A 20,416-nucleotide genomic window follows, 5' to 3' on the forward strand; every position below is an offset into this window, starting at 1 on the left:
ACCTTCATTGCTGGATGCTTTTCTGTGTACTTGCGCTCTTTGTTTTCTCCATTATGGAAACAAAATGCTGGTTACTTCAGTGGTCCTATGGGCATTGGTCCAGCTTCATTATCCACCCAGGTCAGTAATTTTGTACTTGCATGTTCATTGGTACACATCAATACACCAGCACTAGTACTACCACACATGGACATCAAAACAGAAGACTTCCCTAAGATGGACAGTGCAAAGAGAAAGAAGAGGTCAGTAGAAGTGAGTACAGTGAAAAGAGAGCACTTCTTCTCAGCAGCATCAGAAGCATCACTGGACGATGTGCCACCTGAACGTCGATTGTTCAGTAGGACGCAGATGTTCTTTGTGTCAGTAGTTCCAGCTATACAGAAATACACAAACACAAAATGGCTCAAGATTATGAGATGGGAGCTGATGCAGACAATAAACTCAACTTTAAATGGCTTCAAAGCTATAAAAGAAGAGCTCTGAGCAGTGAGGTTGATGGCACTCCAGAACAGATATGTTCTAGACCTTCTCACAGCAATGGAAAGAGGAGTTTATGCCAAGTTTACGCCAAAATCGTGAGTTCCTGTTGTACATTTGGGCCTAAATCCGATCAAGAAAATGGCACACTGACAGAAGCAGTGACAAGATTGTCGCAAATGCACACCAAGATGGAGGAAGCAGCAAAAGGAACAGGAAAAGATCAAAGCTGGCTGTCGTATATATTCTCATGGATGCCAACATGGATGCAGACAGACTAAAGGTATTACTAGGAACACTAATATTAGTACTAGTAGGACTATGTGTGATAAAGATCTGCATCACACAATGCTGCAAGACGACAGAGAAAACAATAGGGATGAAGGTGTTAGTAGACATAAATACAATTGGTGAAGATGATAAGATTGTGGAGGAAAGAAATAAAATAAGGACACAAACCGAGATAACATTTGATGAGCCAGTGGACAAGATGTACTGGTTGAGATGGGTATGGTGTAACCCAGAAGGAGATTGCAGTTACATGACATGGAGTTTCGATGTCCATGCAAATTACTATGAACATCTTGGAGGAATAACGAAGATATTGCAACCAAAGGCAACTGTGACTAGGATTGATGGTTTGGTCAACAAGTGGACCAGAGGGGGGACTGAAGAGAGGGTCCCTGAAATGCCCCTCTTGACCTCTATAAGCATGACAGCCCGAAGAGTCAGAGATCCAAGAAGCCAGTCATTGTTTCGACATCCCCCAGGAGGACCAGTGACAAATACATATGCAACAAGGAGTCCCCTGCAAACAACAGAATAGTCCTCACTAATTGCAGACCAGAAAGCTCAATTTTGCAGTCTTCACCCATGTGGTGCAGCCGAGCCGAACAATGGCCATTTACTTGTGGTGGGAAGAGAAGCCGTTCCCAGCGAAACAGACACAAAGTGATACATGGGTTGCTTTACAACATTGCAACCCTGCAGGCACTCTGTAAGCCAAAGTGGTAATATTGATGGCAACAATGGGGACACATAGTCTTTCTCATCAACTTGAGAAGATGCATGGAGCGCTGAGAACCAAGCTGGATCACAGGCCTGGGGCGATCAGCTGCAGCCAATCAGGGAACACAAATCCAGTGGTGGATGGCAGAGGCCAAGGGCCAATGGCAATCCTACGACCCTGCAACAATGTAATAGATAGTTCCTGGGGAAGGTTCAGGCACGTCACCTGACATGCGAAGGCCAGTCAAATAACATCTATATGTGACAGCTACAGGTGATAACACCCCAATCACACAATCCGACGGGCTCTTAGGTTTTTGGGGAAAAGCCCTGATTTGTGATGTCAGACCGTAACAAAAGCCCCTGACACGGGCTCAGGGGCTGTGATTGCTGGAGAATTATTTCTTGTATAATCTCTGTCTGTTATGGAAAATAAAGGGCAGTTCTAACCTGCCCTTGGCTGAGTCCTCCGTTTGTATGCTGGGGAGGGTTTGTTGGGTCCTGGGTGCTCTGAACGGTGGCTGCGTATTGTGAACCCCGGTCCTCTCTGGCATACCTAGCCAACACCTTCTTTGACCCATCTTTCCTGAGAACCTAAAAAACGTGTTGTGGCTCCATATTCAACGGTTTTTCCAAACAGACATTTTAGGGAAGACGTGTCTCGTTTTAGATGGTATCAGTTACCGACGGGGGAAATGTTAACACGTCGTAAACACATTTCTAAGGAAGAAGCTTTTTGCTGTTTTTGCGAAGTCTCAATTTGAAATACTAAATCACTTATGTAAAGCCTGAACAGCACTGCACACTTTACATTTTAACAGGCTAGTCTATGGTATTGCATTTGTTGACTATGATTCATTTTGGAGGAATTGCCTGGGAGGATATCTCATGTCTGTGGGAATTGCCATTATAGGTTTCTTGAGGCGCTTTAACATAGGTAACAAATTAAAGTATCGCGTGGACTTTCTTTTATGCAAGACTTTTGTGTCTTTTATCAATTATTTCACTATGGTGAAATTTTAAATGTAGCTCTTAGTTGGGATTTTACTTTTACTGATTGTAATTTTAGTGTCTATAATCGTTTCAAACTAATGTTTAAATGTTTTTTTTAAATGGTCATGGTGTAAAGGTTGAATTCCTTTAACCAAACACAGTTTTAAAAAAATTAAACAAGATCAATATAAGTGACATTGTTGTTCCCGTGAAGGGGTAGAAACCCTTTCAGAAATTCGCCACAAAGATGGCAACCTACAACGATTACAGTAAATGTTCTGTTTGGGAATGTATATGAAATAATGATGCCTTTGGCCATAAAGTTCAAGAACCTTGAAGTCTATGGCTGCACATTCTCAATAGAACTGGATGATAATTGCACGCATAAATGCAAATGACAAGGAATGTGGGGGTGGGGAATTATAAAAATAAAAAGGGAGGGAAGTCAAAAATCTCCAGCCAAATTGATCCATGGTAGTGAAGCAGGGGGGCAGGTTCTTGGCTGTACTCAAATTGAACCCATTTGGAGAGACAAGCCTGTAGTAAAGTGTCCAGTATGCTTGCCACTGTGTCCCTTCAAATAGTCAGTCAGTGTACTTACTAAGCAGAAGCTGCCAGTGCTTGCCACCGCATGTAAACGTTAGGTGACCCTGGTTATAAACGTTACAGATTGGCATCGACACAGTAACAGAAGCGGGGTTCATGCCTGCGCTTCAAACGAAGATCTTCACAAGCAACAACAAGAAAATCGAGGATGGTGACACACAATGTTACACGCCTGTGTAACACTAACAGGGCCTCCTCTGTGAGCCAGTTCCCAGAGGGGGCGGCCTCCAGGGCTCAAGGATGGGAGACGCGGGCCTGGCAGGAGCGCCGTCGCTGGGCCATGCAGGGCCCGTGGTGGTGATAGCAGGCGGACGGACATGCACCGCGGAGCCCACTGCCCGCACGACACGTATGCCGAGGCGGGCCAGGAGGAGGAGGAGCAGGAGGATGGGGCAGGGCTGCCGTTCGTGCACACTCAGGAAGTGGAGAGAAGGCGGCCGGGGTAGGCTGCGCGCGGGTACGTGGTGTGTGCACACCAGCAGCAGCAACAACAACATTTCCGATCACCTGACGCTCAGCTCCGGCTGAGGCCGCTTGAGTCAGCGCTGGTGGAGACCCCCAGTAGCCCAGTGCGGCAGGAGCGGCGGACCTCGGCCATACCCACGTTCTCAGGGCGAGACGCCGAGCGCCAGAGACCTACAGCCCGGCTATAACGCAGGTACGGGGATGCTTTCTGCACGTCTCCTCGCTAGCATAACAGGCTTTCCGAGGGGTGTAGCATAGCAAAACATGCACGCAAACCGCCATGCTTAGCCCTAAATGACAGCACGTGACCCTGGCAAAGCTAGTCTCCTCCGTGGAGCTGCAGTGTCTGCTTGAACCCTGCTAGAGGCATTTTTGTTTGCTTTTTGCGTGGTTCCTTGTGATTTACAGTGGGAGCCTGTAATTATAAACGTCTCCAAGTTATCCCATGCCCTTCTTCAGCAGACAGCCCCCATCCCTCCTAGCCTGGATCTCCCCACCCTTCTCACCCCTAGCAGGATCTCCGCCTGCACTCCTTCAGGAGATCGTCCACTCGCCCCCTTTCATGCCACCCCTCTACTGCCTTGCTTCAGTGGACCTGCCCCCATCCATTCATCAGATTTCCATTTCCCCTCACCCTCCTTCGGCGCCCCACCACCATGTGCCAATCTCTTCCGTTCTCTTAGAGTGGAGCTGATGCCCTCTGCATTGCTCGGATGGACACATAAGCCTCTTGCTGCTCCCCCGATTCCACGCCAGGCTTGGACTGGCCTAAAGGGCAATAGGGCAGTACCCTAACCAAAAAAAACGCAGAACGCTAGTAGTAGTGTGTGCGACCTTTTTGGGCCACAGTGGGCCACTTTTTTGGCCAGTCTGAGCCTGTTTGATGTGTTACTTCATTCACTATGTGGCTAGACGTTTTGACCATTGTTGCTGAATACATATTCTTTAAATTACGCAATTTGCATCACATTTTATCAACGTCAAACTACTCAGTCTTTAAAGGAGTGAATTGCCATTTGCAACTGTGGGCCACTTTTTCATTGGAGCCGTGCACGAGACATTTTTAAGCCACAGGCCGATCCCTGTTCCAAGCTGTCAAGTTTCTGATTATGTATAACTGGAAAAGAAAAGGCCGTGCAGGTGTGTTTGCTGCCTTCCAGCAAACAAGTGAGAGTTTTGAGTGCACAGCTGTTGTAGGCGTTAGTTCCGGGAGGGATGGGCGCACTGGGGCAGGAGCAGGATTCGGGTTCACAACCCGGAAAAACCCGCATTACTGGAGCGCAGAGGAACTGAGAACAGCAGGTACTGGCGGCGGCAGCAGCAGGTGGACGCTTCTTATTGTGGCAGTGTTCCAGATCGAGATTGATTTAGTTACTCGCTGCAGGTTCTGTAGCACTGTACATAGAGGAGGACTTACTTGCACAATTAGATGTTTCGCACGGTCATTGGTAAAAGTTAGCAAGAGCTACTTTACTACTAGCGACGCCATTTGTGGCGTGGCGATCTGTGCCCGTTCTTTTGGGGGGGGGGTGGTGTGGCGATCTGTGCCCGTTCTTTTGGCTGTTGAACAGGGAGGCTGAGGGTGACATGCTGGGAGACTGGAGAGGAGTCTGTTGCCTCTGCAAAATGGGACAATACACAGCCCTCCCTGTTTCCATAAAAAAGTCTAGATTTATATGTAGTATCATTATGTCATTTTATTTATTTATTTGGTATTTATAATGCGCCTTTATAGTAAATGATGTTTCAAGGCGCCACAAGACAAACTGGGGGCGGGAGAACAGGGATGAAGACTAACAAAAAACAGTCCCAGTAGGCCGTATGGGAAGAGAATGGGGGTACATGCTAAGTGCGAGGATGGGGCTGGATCGGGCTAAGTAAGGGTGCAGACCCCGCCAGGCTAGTAAAGGGGGAGGGAGCCTGCTTGGGAGAAAACCTATTTTTCTATCCATTTTATGTTGTTATGTTCTGCTCTCCTGATTGGTTTAGTTCACGGTCTTGATATATAGATTTAACCGATTGGGCGTTTTCAAGGTGCCTGGTCCTAGACTTGACATGTTGGAAAGAGATGGAACATGGCTAACGCCAAGTAGGATGGCTGTTGAGTGTGTGGCTACAAGTTCCTTGAGATGTAAACGCTTCTTGAGATTTATTAGAAATTCGGAGTTTCTGATGTCTGCCGAGTGAGTCCCAGCATACAACGCTTCCAGCAAGCGTCTCAGTCTTGCTTTTGTGGCGCTCTGCAAAAATCGAATTTTGCCTGATCAGCTTTATTACTCTTGTGGCAGGGCCACACTGCTGATTTGGGTAAATTATGACTGTTTCTCCTGGAAAAGCTTATTGTATTGTAAAATTCAACCTCAACTACTTCATCATGGACTCTGCTACAGTAAGCAATGGAGTGCCTGCCTTTGCCTCCCAGCCACTGAATCGATTGGCCCAGCCAGCACCTTTAGGGCTAATCAGGGGAGCCGGCAGGCGAAAGCCGGCCACCTCACCAAGGTCCTCCCCTAAGGCTCCTGTCTGAGCCCTCTTCTCCCTCCTTTGCACCCGGCTGCATTTTTTACCCCGGACCATGAAAGGCTGCTTCTATACTGCACTGGTAAGCACCTGAAATGGACTACGACCCTATGCTTGGCTGCTGATGATTCTTGATTCTTGCCCCTGCCCCAGCGTAATCGACAAACTGGGTCTGACTGGTTTGCCTACCAACTATGCATCCTCCATACTGTGCTGTTTTCTAGTGCTTTACTGGCAATTTCGAAATTAGGTGTGTTTTTACATCTTGCATCCCTTGCCTACCGTTTGCCTGCCTGAACTTCTCTATCTCGTCATCTTGTCTGTCACTTCCCCCCCACTCTCTCCCGCCCCTTCTCTCCTTCATCCATGTCACAGCACTTGCACTATCTGAAATGCTGTCAGGCCGAGTACGTTAGTTCTGTTCTATATTTTGTAAAATAGTCTCCTATTGTTCTGTGTGCATGCCATCTTTAACACTTATAGCACTTGCCCATTCTGAATGACTCAAAGCCCATTAAGAACATTATTGCATTTACACCTGTTCCTTCCCCTGCCTTGAAGCGCTTTGAAATACTGTTCTCTGTATATAGGCGATATATAAATGACCAATAAAATAAATAGCAAACTTAGCAGAAACAATGAAAGTGTAATTTTTTTTGCGTCATTGTATGGTCTTGCATGTTTTATCTGTGTGAGATTTAATATTAAGGAATTAATTGGAATGAAAGTGATTTATCTCTAAACAAGAGTGGCTTTTGATGATTTGTAAGATTTTTTCTGATGCGGGTGTAAGGTTTTATGTGAACCATACACAGACTCAGACTTATATTTATATCAAGTCAAAAAGGCGGCAAAGCCTCCATTCTTTAGAGCTGCACTCCCCTCAAAGTGGATCCAATCGACACACCAACTCATAAACCGCCCAACGAAGTCGTAGAAGGTGAAAGCTTTATTAGAAATGCAGTTTAAAAAGCTTCCCAAATTCGTACATGCCAGAGAGGCTGACTGGCGCGTTTCACCACACTCCTGTGGTGCAATATATATATATTTTTCAGACCTTAATTAGGGCAACAGTATTTTATTTGCAAACTTAGGTGATCACTTCAGCCTTGGTCATTTTGTGCTGTGCAGTCATTGGTGGGCTTCAAACTCCTAAATCAGATACCAAATAATCTTTGTTATGTATCTTTCTATGATATAATTGTAAATAAACATTTACGTAGACCACACACCTTGCATAGATGCTAACATATCCCAGGTCAGACAGGAAATGCTCATCCAGTCTTGGTTTTTTCTTCTGTTCCTTTTTCTTCCTGTCATAAATCCAGAACTACAAGTCACAGAATGCAATGGAATAAAGCAGGACTGGATGAAAATGTCTTCCATGGCATGCAGCATTTGACCTGTATGCGCCTTGTCAATGCACACACTCCTGTGCATCCAGACACTGGGCCAGTACGTAGCCTTAGTGATGATGCATGCCATGCTCCTTTAAAGTTTATCACGCAGGTGTTGTGGATGAGTGGTGTCCAATATTTGAGTCCAAGGCTTTATTGAGAATCTGTTTTGGTGGCTTGTAAAACACCAGCCTGTCAACTTGTAGCCACATCACAGAGCTCAGACATGTAGATGGATTAGCAGGGGCACCCAAAAGCTGCGCCCACCATTGAAAGTAGATGGAAGACATGTTGAAGTATTGAGGTCCGAACAGTGCAGCGAATGAGCCGGAACAAGACGGAGCGGCGCTCTGGCAAAAAATATCTTGCCAGAGTGACGTACCGTCTCCCAGACCAAGGGGCCAGCACTTATCGCATCCAGCTCCTGCTGCCTCAACGAGCAGATGGCTTAATCTTCTGAAAGCAGTCTGCTTGTTACATTGTACACAAGAGTAACATGTTTTTCAACTGAGCTTACAGAAGGGTCAGAACTCCAGGCAGAAACTGTCAAAACCTCACATGAAGTGTTGCAGCTGTTCAAACTAGTGTATATGTCATGCAATTTACAAACATCTTTGTTAGGGTGAACATTGTGAACAATCGAAACATAAGAGTCAATTATTCACTTAAAAGGGCTTCTTAGTGAATTACTATAAGACATATTTAACATTTAAAATTGTGGACATTATGATGTTCCCATTATGCTCTTTGCTTTTATGCAAATCGCTAGGATTGGGTTCTATGAAGGGATACTGTGTTGAGCAACCTGGCCGCGGCCCACGCCCTCTCCTTCCCACAGTCCTGCCCCTCCAGAGAGGTGACATTTCCCCCCCAATACATTTTTTCCATTTCCTACACTGGGTCCGATCCCTTGTATGCGGCATGGTGGCCTGCTGTTAGCGGTTGATAGGTTAGGAAGGACTCTTTGAAAAGTAAACATTTTGTTTGCTTTTTGAAGGCAGTTAGACTGTGAATTGGCCGTAGGTTGATGTCCAGAGCCTTCCCGATCGAAGGCCTTTAATGCAAATGGTGTTTTTCACCAAATTCATGTTTCATGTCGGTGTAGATTGCTGTAGAGTTCTTGATTCACTGAACATGAGGTTCTGACTTGGCAGTTAGCAGTGGTGTCCATGTACTGCAGATGTCCGCAGCCTGTTTCCAGAAAGGATGCATGTTTACTGCTGGGATTTGGAGGGAAACTTTGAGCCAGGGTAAATGAATGCTGTTTTCTTTTGTAGGCCATGGCTCTAAACGTGTGATAAATCAAGTTCTGGAGCAACAGTGTTCCAGGGAGGAATATCGGTTTCTAAACCATCAATCAGCCTCACACCTCTAGTACACAAGAAGGTATCCGAACAGATTTGAAACACATGTAAATTATAAACCTCTTTGTCCAATTTTAGTAATGTGGACGTAACAGCAGGCTTATCTCCGCAAGGTCATGCGTGGATCGTTGGTTAGTTGCATCACAGTGAATGTATAATTTTTACCCAATGATAAAAGGGACTGTCCAGTCAAGGATCTATTAAAATATTGACTTTACCATCACAACAAACAGTTCTAGCACACGACAAAATAGAACCCACCCTGTAAGGTAATGTAGAGGACAGACCGCTTCAAAGAAGGAAAAGGTATGCACTCTGGATACTGACAAGAGGATAGTCGGTATAGTAATTAATCACAATAGTTTAAGGATACTTACTTGCATTCAATAAAAAGGGAGCAAGCGGTTGTATAATGTCACAAGGGGCCTTCGGAGAAAGACCAGGGGGACAGAACGACAATGTGCCTTGTGCTGTAGATGTTCTTGTTTCTCGACAGGGTCGAGTCGTTTCCGGGCTCCTTGCAGCTTCTGCGGAGGAGTTCAAGACAGCAGACAGCTGTGCGTACGACAGGCAATTCGACAAGCAAGTCTGGACGAACGACTGCAGGCTGACCTACACGGCGATTCAGAGTCCGTAATTTGTTTCATTGCTAATTTGCGTCGCTGAAGCACTGGTCAAGGCGTCTCAGATGGCGTTAGCATCTGCGGTGTAACAACAGTCAACGGTGCAGTTGGTTGCAGCACGAAAATGTCCTTTACGGAAGACGTCAGTCGATGCACTTGTTAGGGAGGACTCCCAGGTATGCCAGTGCGATGCTGGGGATCCATGGACTCAGAGGGCCTAACTCTCTCCCCAGAATAAACGGATGACTCAGTCAGAAGGCAAGTACAAACTGCTGTTTATTGCAAATAAAATCAACAGGGATCAATACAAGAACACAGAAAGATTCCGGTACCTCGCCCCATTTCATGGCACGCAGGCCAGTTTTGTTTGAATTCCACGTGTCTGGGCCCATCTCTAATCAGGCCGCGGGATTGGGTATTGAGAGTGCTATAACCTATAAATGTTATTCTACTGGATCGTACATGTCAGGTGGCTGGCCTGTCCCATCCACAAAAACTATTCTAATACTTTGTTGCAGAGTAGTGGGCTTGCCATGGTTCATACCCCTTGCAATCAACCCCAGGAATACTAAACTGTGATTGGTTAGAGCAGCTGCCACCAGGCCTGGGACTCGATTGAATTCTCAGCTCACTGTGTACCTCTTCAAAGTGATGTGAACGAGAATGTGTCTGTTTTGTAACTTGTGTACACCACCTTGCCTTATGAGAATATACTCCTCATGGTAGCAACACTTGGTGCAATCTGTGTCTGGTTTGCAGCTACTGGCTCTTCTTTCTCACCGTGACTGAAAGTCCTTCTCTTGCTTGGCTGCATCACATGTTTAAAGACCACGAATTTGAGCTCTGCAGCTCTTAATTATGAGGATTTATTCTGTCTTACTGCAGCTGATCCCTTTGTCGTCTGGGGAAGGAATGTGTCTTCATATCTCTGACCTTGGCGATGGGCCTGTCTCGCGCGTCTTGCTCTCTGTGCAGCCTTAGCCCGCTCTGTTCGTCTCCTGCTCAGTGTCTTGAGGCCTGCTGTAATTTTCCTAAACCTTATATCCGAAGTGTGTTCAAAGTGGGCTGTTGGGCCGAAGGACTTGTCTGCAGTGATCCTGCTGCGACCTTGCCGTCAGCAAGAGGAAGCACGCCTTATCGCTGCAACATGGCATATGGAGGTGTGACCTCAGTTGGACTTTGCAACAAGTAAATAGCAGTTTGGACTAAGTTGCTGTCTCTTTTAGTTGGCGCGGCTTCACCCCGGCTTGTTGTGCAATCTAAGCACTTCTCATCAGTTACTCACCTGTGTGTTTTCTGCTTACCCCCCCTCTAGTTACCATTGGCACTGCCCCCGCCCGCCTCCCTGCTCTCCTGCCTTTTCGCCCGCCCCCACTGCATCACTTCCTATAATAGCATTTGTGGCCGCGCATCGCGCGCGCGCATCCGAAGTGCATTCAAAGTGGGCTGTTGGGCTGTTAGGCTGCTAGGGTGTGGGTGTGTGTGAACATACCAACAATTTTATTACTCAAACTCTGCCTTATGATAGTACGTATTTGTTAGCCTCCTAATAGGAGTTAAATTGCAATCTTTTGAAGACTTGTTTGTTATTTGACACAAGACCTAACTAATTGAAGTACTTTTTGAGAGTAAAAATCGAATTTCTGTGACAATGGTTAATGGTTTACCTAGCAGAAAAAAATGGACTATGAGCAAACAAAAATGCTCCGTTGCTGATTGTCTCGGGGTTTCCCCTACATCTGTTTTGGTAGATAACCCCTCTATTCCTGAAGAGGTAATTGGCGACAATATTGAAAATGACTTAACCACCCCCGAAATGGCAGCTGGTGCAGCCCCCAGTAAAAAAGAGGAGGCAATGCAACTGGACATTGATATGGGTCCAAAGGGAAAAGCTGACTCGGTGAAAATTGAGTCAGAGGTGGAGAATTGCCCCTGTTCCCCGCAGTCTGATAAAGAAACAATCTCCTTAAAACCTCTTGAAAAGGCTGTTGAAATTAATGGAACTAAATCTAATGTCCTCAAAAAAGACGCTAAAACTCAGCTAGAGGTTCGAGACCACTCTAAGCAGTCTCGCACAGAAGTTACCTATCCCATTTGAGAGTGAACCTACGGACTCTCGTAAAAATCCATCAACATACACTAAGGCGTTGGGGCCTCTTTCTATAAAAGAATCAAACAAATTCTCTCCTAGAAGATGGAGCAATGAGGATACAAACCCTGACAGAAGCCTCGATAGAGATGAAATCAGGAAAAAAATGGGAATGGAACAATTTGGCAATCCTTATGCTGACCTCTCAATGTTAGCTCCCACAATAGAATCTGAATTGGGTAAGCACATAAGACTCTCGCATGAACCTTCTACCTCCGTAAATAAAAGCAAATATGGGATTGATAACGTCTTTTTATTTAACAACCCTCCCAATTATTCATACACAGTGCCTTCCCATTTCAATGTCCACAAAGAGGTTCATGAGATCAGGAGTATTTTCTCTCCCAGAATATCCACATGACTGCTTTAAATAAGCAGATCAATAGCTCCCCAATCTCAGAAAAATCAATTGGTCAGTGTACCCAAACTTCTCATAGTCCTGATTGCTTCACTGATCCACAATATCAAAACAATGAGTCAATGAGCCATGATTCTGGCTCACGTTCAACTCGTAGACCAGATGAGCTGCAAAATAGACTAGATGACCAGCAAGATAGCCCTGAATCCTTTCCAGTACTTACTCGGATTCTAAACTCACTTTACAAGGGCCATGAACAAACCCATGGAGAAATTAAAATTCTACAATTACAAATGACTGAATGAATAGGTAAATTATGCAGAATGGAGGGATTGCTTTTTACTTGTGACGCGATTTCTGCACTGACTCACAAGCATGATGTGATCCCAATAACTTATAACATTGCCACCCAGACAAAGTCCTTTGCCGAGGCAGTGTTAGAGGGTTTTAAGCCCAAATTTGTTCCAGAGTTGGGCGTAGCGCCACCCTCAGTGAATATAGTGGATGTGAATGCCACAAAAATTGCAGAACTGACCTTGCTTGTCAATGAGATGGCTTTTAGACTTGCTACTCACCCAAATATAATCAAAATGGAAGCTACTGCTCTTAGTCATGAAAAGGAAAAAGCTCAATTGGATAGTCCTTCAGCGCTCACCGATCTTATTGATCTAACTGAGGAGGGCATTGAGCTGAAGGAATCTGAAGAATTGTTGTCACATAAAATCCATATAGCTGAGCCATCCCTGATTCCGCAAACAAGGAAACAAAAAAAGAGCCATGGCAAGAGCAGAAAAGCGAAAAAAATTTGATAAAAGAATGAAGGGAAAAGCAGAGAAAACACAAAATAATCAAGCACTCAATAAAATCGACAAACACAACACCCATATGAAGGACATATGTAATTATCGATTTAAATCAGCTAAATGAAGAATCAAAAGTATTGTTAAATCTTCCAGAACTAAACCAATCGGCTCAACAATTGAAAAAGGTTCCACCTGAATTGAAAATCTTACCTGAATTGAAAATCTTACAAGGTACTAAAGGAACGTCTGACACTAACCCAATAAAAATGGACAAGGGTGGAATAAAATCAAACCCAAAATCCAAGAAAGGGGCTGCCAGACCAGCCGAAGAAAAAGAAATCGCATATATGGTATCCCCCAATGAAAAACATTCTCCCATTCAAACACAATCTGTACTTTCAAACTTCTATCCGATGTTGGGCATAAAAAAAAATGGAAAAGTGATAATTGGTAAAGGCATTAATCAAAAGACACAAGACAAAAGCAATTGCACAAATATTAAGGGAAATGATCAGCAAGTTGCCTTTACTGTCCCAAAAGCCATCATCGATGAAGTGAAAATGAAAGTTTTTGAGCTGGGACCTGATAGTCGGTCTCCTCACGGACTAAAACATGAACAGGGTCACATGATCCCGTCAAAATTGAATGACGGCGCATCGACATCTGCGCCGCCTTGTCCTACTGTATCTGATAACTTTAATGTTTTAAAAACTGCCATCGTGATGGGATGGGAAAGTGATTTAGATCGGCATGGAAAGGCTAGGCTGACCCGTGCCTTTCTACTTTCTGCATTACAGGAGATCCCAGCATTACGCATTATAAGATCCAACAACATCGACTGGATAAAACTGGCTTCTGTAAATAACAGAATGATTTGCAAATTCATATCCCCTTTCATATTGAAATTAATATGGGAAAACAAGGAAGATCTAGAATCCATTGGTTTATCAACTAATATATTTTCCTCCCTTGAAGATGCAATAAGGTTTCTAGAAACTATTCTGCCCACTGTTGAGAACACGTCTAATAGTATTACCCAAAGTGATTCCACGAATATTGATGCAAACACAATGAAACAATTTATGGGCTTTGTGTCTGCCTTAAAAGGGATGTCATGGATGGATCCACAACAAGATCAAACGGGCAAATTCTCCGATCCGATAAGAGATTCATAGCCTTGCTAAATTCCATATAATTTCTTGGAATTCTTGCAGATTAAATAATTTTAAGAAATGGTACAGTGTTAATAAGTACCAAAGGCCCGATATCATTTTCCTGCAAGAATCCATGTATCAATCAAATTTTACAATTGAGGGTTACTTTGCTTATATTCAAGTAGCCCGCCGGGGTCCTTTGGGAAGAACTTCGGGCGGTCTTGCCATCCTGATGAATACTGTTTGTAAATGTTCTACAGAACTGATCAGCAACTCTGACTCGATATTGGCAATTATTTTAATAGATGATGAGGATCCATCCATCATTCTCTTACTGATTTGTATTTACTGGAATAAATGTAATATGACAATTGATGCCATTCTTGATGAATTGAATGATCTGACCGAAAAGGCAGTGATAGCAAATCCTACTGCAAGAGTAATTGTTGGTGGCGATCTGAATTGTTGTTGTTATGATGAGAACTCCCAATTGGGAGCACTGGGGAACAAGCACTCTAAACTATCAAAGAAAAACGGGCAAAAGTGGAATGATTTTATTCCCGATTGGGATATGCAAACCAGTATCTTCCCCCTAGAACTTTATAATTACACCTGGTCAAATGGAGGATGTAAGTCACTAATTGACTACTTTTTTGACTCTTCGGGGCTTTACTGGTATGTCAATTCTGTATCAATAATCAATCCGACTTTAGGAGATAATCTGATCATTAATTTGATTTTAAACATACCAATTGCCCGTTTTTGCTGAAGAGCCAATTCTATCTCTAATAGAACCTGATCGCCAATATCTATCTGTAAAATGGAATACTAGAGTTTGTAAGTCTCTTATTAAATCTCTTAGATTATTACCAACATAGACTTAGGGGTCACTAGCCTGTTACATATACAAAATGAGAACTCTACCAGAATTCATTTCCACCTGCAGAAATTGGCATCTGAAGGAACTAAGAAAGATCAGTTACATATCCATCATACACATACTTTTAACTTGTATGTAGCCACTTTGAAAGCCCAAATAATCATAGTCATTAGGAGTTTATCAAAAATAAACCTCAATCAGAAGAACAAATGGAACAAATAAAAAAAGATCAAACAAACTTATAGAAATTAACTAAAAAGGATGAAAGTTAAATTGCACTACAAAGACAATCAAAAAATTATCATCTGTTAAAACATGACTCTAGGCATATATGGTCCATTTTGCGTACCATAACTTCTGACTCGGTTAATCAGACAGAATCAGTAATTACGGCAGAAGTATGGGTCACGCACATAAAAGCAAAATATCAACTCCCTGATCGTTTCATCTCGCTCAAAGGGGGAGAACCGGAATTGCAATCAGGAATTCAACCTATGTGGTCGATTCGGGATATCATCGAAGTCATAGGGGAGTTAAAAAACTCCAGAGCTCCTGGACCATATGGTTTGCCTGCATGTTTATACAAATCAAACCCATTTATTTGGGCCCATATATTAAAAATCAGATTTGATATGAATCTTCAAACTGGCACCATTTCTCACTCTTGGTCCTCTGCTCATCCCAAAAAAGGGCCCTCCCGACACTCCGTCTAATTATCGCCCGATAGCGTTAACTGATGCTTCTTTGAAAATATTCTCTTTATTATTGTTACACCAGTTGCAAAAGCATATTGACCAACAAAGTTTATTGTCACTCTACCAGTCAGGTTTCGAATTGGCTATCCTTTAAATGCTACCATCTTATGCCATCTTCAGGCTCAAACCGTGACAGCTAAATGTGGTCCGGTATACATGGCTAGCCTTGACTTAACCGTTGCATTTGACAGCGTAATTCGAGAGATCCTTTGGATTAAAATGTTAGCATTAGGAATTCCTACCACCCTGGTCTCTCTAATTGCACTGCTACATAAAAACACTAACTACCGAATGTGTTTGAATCGTGAAGGTGCACTTACTAACCCAATTCCGACTGAAATGGTGGTAAAACAGGGGTGCAATATGGCAGCAGTGTTATTTAATTTACACCTTCTGGGATTAGACGATCACTGGTATAGTGGTGAGAGCTTCTCAGTAAAGCTAGGTTCCCTCAAATTGGATTGGATGGGATTCACAGATGATCTGCTATTCTTTGACAGAAAACCTTTTGGTCTGCAAAGGAAATTAGATCTATTTGCTGAATTGGCATACGAACATAACTTAATACCCAACCGTGCAAAATCTTTCATACTAATTGTCTCTGATGTTAAACGAAAACCTTATTGCTACAACTGGTCCCTTAACGGAATAAATGTCGAATATGCAGCCATGATCCGCTATTTAGGCTATCCACTCTCAGACTCCTATTTGTTGAAAATGTGGAAAAACCTCTTAAATCAAAAGGTTTAAAATCCTAACAACGCAAATGAAAATCATATTTCACAAATACTGCATGTGTTCGTTGTTACCCATGATACAATTTTATTTGCTGAAAGTTGAACCCACAATATAATACATATTAGATATCTGTAGCTATGAGCTTGATGACTTTCTAGATATATTATAGGGAAAACTCTGGAAAAATGCAGTAGGCATTGCACTTACAATCCCTAATGTAATGATATGCCATGAATTAAATGTGTTACCCCTTTCAGCAAAAGGTAACTGAAGAAATATAACTAATTACATCGAAATGGTAAATCCGCCTAAAAATACTCTTTGTGTAGAGTTGAATAAGACTTTAGGCGAGTCGAGCATAAAATCGCTGAACAAACTATCTTTAAAACTCAAGGGAATTTTAAGTGCCATTAATGAAACTCTGGAATCCATGAGCATGTGGCTACCTAGTCAAAAGAAAAAATACCAAAGATTTTACTGGTGCAACATGCTGGATGAAATGGGGACTTACTCTTCTTTCGAGGAGTACATTCTCTTTCGAAGCAAATGAGGCACAAGGCTAAAATATCTAATTCAATTTCCATCTGCAGCATCAAGGAAAACATATATGCGGTTCAGATTAAATCAACTTCCAACACGTTCAAGAACTAAATACTGGTATAAAGTTATGGAATCATGGGTTCAGGAAGTTGTCGTTTTTGTGAAGAAATTGAAGTGAATGAAACATTGAAACATTTGGTGATTTATTGCATATTCTTTGAGGAATCTCGAATTCGAATCTTTGAGTGTTACCTATCAAATAAGTCAAATATTGCCAGGGAATCTCTTTGGAAATGCTGCATGGAAGGATCTAGTCAAAAACTAATACTCCGACTAATTGATTTCCTTGTAATCATAGAGGCAAATTTGTGCAAGAAGCAGCAAGGCCTTTCATTGGACAGTATGGAGTAGTGCGACACTTCTCGAATGGTTTGATGTTTCTCATTATTTGCCACCTTATTTTTGCCTTTGTCTAAAAGTGGCAATATGAAACAAAACATTACTTTGATTTAGGTATATAGAACTATAACTTACAAAGTGTGACTTAGAAAAGAATATTATTGAAAAGGCTGACATACCTAAAATTGATGTAGTTGTCCTGTGTTATGACCAATTCAATCCTGACAAATTCATGTATCGTTTGCATGAGTCTAATAATAAGTTTGTGCTGAGACTAATGATGCCTACTTAGAACACCTAATGAACATTTGATTTTTGTTTGAACCATTTGTTTAAGTTGTATAAGTTTGGGATGTTATGTTTTTACAGAGCTACGTACTGTATTTTTAAAAATTTGGCATGTTTATTTGTAACGTAATTTTATGAAGAATGTGTAAAAAAAAGTTTCTTTTGTAACTGAATTACACAATAAAAAATAAACCTTATAATGCAGTTTCTACATTGTCCATGTTACGCTACGTTCCCTATAGGTTAACTATACGTGGCCCGATCCGGTTATATACTGTATGTCCACGCGAATATTGGCATTAAGCATCAGCAAGCTTGCTCAGGATCTCTTGTGCCTTGCAGTTCTGCATTTGGCTAAGGACAAAATAATAAAAGCATTGACTGTATGTATGTGTACCTTTCCTCTAGCTATAGAACTGTACGCTCATGTTCTGACTATACGCGCATGTTAATCAAGTGGCACAGCGAGTAGAGCGCTCGCTTTGACACCCGTGCAGAGCCTGCTAACGGCAGGTTCGAATCCCGGCGGGGCCAAACTCAGCCTTTCATCCTTCCGAGGTCGATAAATGAGCACCACACACCGTGGGTAATAATAAGCAGCGCTCAGATACCTGAGGGTTCGTAGCGCTATATAAATGCCAAATTATTATTATTATTATGTTCTTAATGTATACAAGTGTATGTTTATGTGGTGCAGTGCGGACTGCATGTGTGCTTCATGTCTAACGCTGCTATGTTGTGGTGTCACTAATGACGTCAGTGCCATGACTTCTTGGTGCTTAGTCGAGGCTCTCCATATAGGTGTTTCTGTCCACGATCACTGACTCTTCTCCCACACTTGGTAAGACTTGCATTGTATTTGGTCTGTACAGCTGGCTAAGGTGGTGGCTAAGGGGTTATCTTTCAGTGTACTTGTTGATCATTGGTGCACACGGGATTCAAGCAACATAAGATGAATGACAGCAAGCATTTCCACCTCTTCTTCCTGGCCAGAACCTGGGGGTGGTCTTGGGACTCCATCTTCACACTCCTCCTAGCTTCTTCACTGGGCTAGTGTTGTCCTTTTAAGGCGGATGGCCCAAAGACGAGGAGTGTGTTTCAGGCAGCTGCCTTGTCCTTGGTTTGGTTTAGAGACTCTCTGGCACTTCCTAACTAGGAAGCTTGCTGCAGAGCCTTTTAAAATTGGTTAGGGACCAAGTGAACTTGCAGACATGACTCGCCCGAGAATCACTTTATCAAGAACTGTTTGCTTTTATTGTTTCGTTTGGGGGCAGCGTACATACATTTAAAAACATTTGTTTATGCTTTCTCCATTTGTGATGTCATCTTTGATGTCCTGGGTGTTAGTCTTAGCAGTGCACGGTAGTGGCACGAATTATGGTTGCTTAGCTTACCATAACTGGCGAATTTCAAGGGTTTTTCGGTTTTACTAGGAACCATAACGTCCCTTTAACAAGGTTTTTTTCACTGAATTTCATAGGTTTTTAGTAGCAAAGCTTAACAATAGTAACTTTGACTTTATGTACATGTAATATGGAAAATACTGAACCACTTCTACTGAATGTGATGTCCGCAAACTTTTTTGATGTCCGCGGACATCTTCGGACAACAGTACCACTACCTAAAAAGTCTGGCTGGGGGGGGTTGTTTAATTGTTATATTACAACATGATAACATTTAAAAAATTCACAAAGTAGTACACATACATATTATATGTAGTAATACATAAGAAATGTAACCCATATATGTACCACACTAACCATTCATTTAAATACAATATGTTCTAAAATGGAATATACCAAGAGAAGATAAATTGGCTTCCAACATAATTACCTCACAGACACTCCACAACTAAGACCCAGACCAGACCTACAGAGTACTCGGAACATATCTTACCTGAAATAGTAAGTGTACATCATTTTACTCATATCATTATAAACTTTCTGTATTAGATGATAAAAATTATTATATATATATTTTTTTTCTCACAGAAATGTCTAGTACTCTGGAATGGCTAGAGGAGCACTTCCCACATGACAATGACAGAAAATAGTGAAGCTAATGGTACACACTTAACAATTAAATGGTTTATATTGTAATTATTTTATATATATTTAACATATATATTTCTTTTTGTACAGAGCATACCAAAATAGAAAATATCTCTGAAGAAACTGTTATGGAAAGCACGCTTGACAGCTTAAAAGAAAAAATGGATTTATTATTGAGCAATTTTAATAATTTGAAAACTTTTGTTGAGGATCATTTTAAAACAACCTCATACCATTGTCCCACATGTACTTGTCCCGCCTCACCATATCCCAGTCAATTATCCCCAAGCCCTCTCCATAATCCAAAACGTTTTGATGAGACATCCATCCCTTCTTCACCTGATACCTGTTTTTGTTTGTTTCTGCCTCACCTTCTCTGTCATAAATTATTAATATATGTGAAATAAAGTTACATTTTTATATTGTGTTGTAATTAGTTCCCATTTTTTTATTTTTTAAAAAACAATGTAGATGTCCGCGGACAGCACGGGTGTTCTGAAATGTTCGTAAATAAATGAAAATGGATGTGTCCTGAAGAACACTATACCTGTCCGTACTTTTCGCTAGCAAGTTGAAACTGTTCTAAGAACCCAATTGGTGTCCTGAAAAGTTCGTAATCAAACGAAAATGGAAGTGTCCTAAAGAACACTAAATCTGTCTGTAGTGTTCGCTAGCAAGTTTAAACTGTTCTAGAACAAACGCGATGTCCAGAAATATTTGTTTGATGTGTGACGCACTTTTAATTAATTCAGGACCTGAACACTGTCCGTAGAACATCAACGTGCATGCACAAACCAATGTCCGTGCATTTGGTGTCCTGCGGACAGGAGCTTCCTTCGCGGACATGT

General features: G+C 42.4%; 1 protein-coding gene across 3 annotated transcripts in view; it reads left to right on the top strand.

The window, feature by feature from the left end:
* Positions 1-3,112: 3,112 nt before the first annotated feature.
* The window catches only part of C1GALT1C1 (C1GALT1 specific chaperone 1), a 148,469-nt gene continuing 131,165 nt past the window's right edge, over positions 3,113-20,416 (top strand). Inside the window, exon 1 of one of the 3 annotated variants that reach the window (XR_011274158.1) lies at positions 3,113-3,742. The gene's annotated coding sequence lies outside the window, so the exon portion shown is untranslated. Of the gene's footprint in view, positions 3,743-4,814; positions 4,852-20,416 lie in introns of those variants that run through there. The other 2 variants (XM_069612676.1, XM_069612675.1) reach the window with 2 other exon arrangements.

Source organism: Ambystoma mexicanum, chromosome 5p (assembly GCF_040938575.1).
Source record: "Ambystoma mexicanum isolate Mex_15411 chromosome 5p, UKY_AmexF1_1, whole genome shotgun sequence".
NCBI classification, from domain to species: Eukaryota; Metazoa; Chordata; class Amphibia; order Caudata; family Ambystomatidae; genus Ambystoma; species Ambystoma mexicanum.